The 1,001-nt window shown below is 42.8% G+C and overlaps 1 non-coding gene across 1 annotated transcript; it reads left to right on the top strand.

Moving 5' to 3' along the window:
* The first annotated feature begins 271 nt into the window (after positions 1 to 271).
* LOC128052950 (U6 spliceosomal RNA) lies at positions 272 to 378 on the top strand. Its single transcript, XR_008199898.1, has one exon. It is a non-coding gene; the product is annotated as a U6 spliceosomal RNA (small nuclear RNA).
* The last annotated feature ends 623 nt before the right edge of the window (positions 379 to 1,001 follow it).

Raw genomic sequence — 1,001 nt, 5'->3', positions numbered from 1 at the left:
AACACCTCTGCACATGTGCTAAGTTGCTGCAGTTGTGTCTAACTCTTTGTTACGCCATGGACTATAGCCTTCCAGGCTCGTCTGCTCATGGGATTATCCAGGCAAGCATATTGGAAGGGGTTGCCATGACCTCCTCCAGGGGATCTTCCTGACCCAGGGATCAAACCCGCATCTCTCATGTCTCCTGCCTTGGCAGGCAGGTTCTTTACCACTAGCACCACCTTGGAAGCCATAGAACACCCCTTATTTCCTTCACATCATGACTTTTTCAGTGTTCACTTCTGCAGCACACATACTAAAATCAGAACATTATAGAGAAGACGGGCACGGCCCCAGTGGAAGGATGACATGAAAATCTGTGACACGCTCCCTGTTTTTCAAACCTAAAACATAATAAAGTTTATTAATTAAAAAAAAATTTAAGAGTGACCTTTTCTGCAGAGCTGTAGCTATCAGCTTCCCTCCTGCCAACAGTCTTAGTCAACAGAGTGACATGGATAAGAGAAACAGAAGTTGAAGCCCACGCTTCCTCCAACCAGAGTGGGAACTGGAGTTGGGAACCTACTGCAGCCGCATAATCTGTCTAGAATGTGAATCTGTTCACAAGGCTCCTCTGTGTAACACCATTCAGCAATTTCCTACTGCCCTTCAGATAAAATCACATTCCTGCTGTGTGCCTACAGGCAAGTTATTAAACCTCTCTCTGGCTCAATTTCCTCTTTTATAAAATGGTGATAATAATCGTGAGGAAAATGTAAGTGAAGCACTTAGCACAAAGCTAATCAACATTCAATATTATTATTATTGATGGTATCTCACCAGCCCTCTTTCTTCTCTGTTCTCCTGGACTCTATCTTGCAGCCACACTCAGCAATGAGTTCCTCACATTTCCCATGATCTTTCTTGTCTTTATGTTTTGGCTTGTGATTTTTTTTTTTTTTTTTTCTGTTTTTAACACTCTCTTCCTCCTCCTAGCCTTTGGTCAGTTTCTCTCCTATTAA

Source organism: Budorcas taxicolor, chromosome 8 (assembly GCF_023091745.1).
Source record: "Budorcas taxicolor isolate Tak-1 chromosome 8, Takin1.1, whole genome shotgun sequence".
NCBI classification, from domain to species: Eukaryota; Metazoa; Chordata; class Mammalia; order Artiodactyla; family Bovidae; genus Budorcas; species Budorcas taxicolor.
This window is presented reverse-complemented; position numbering and strand designations above follow the sequence as displayed.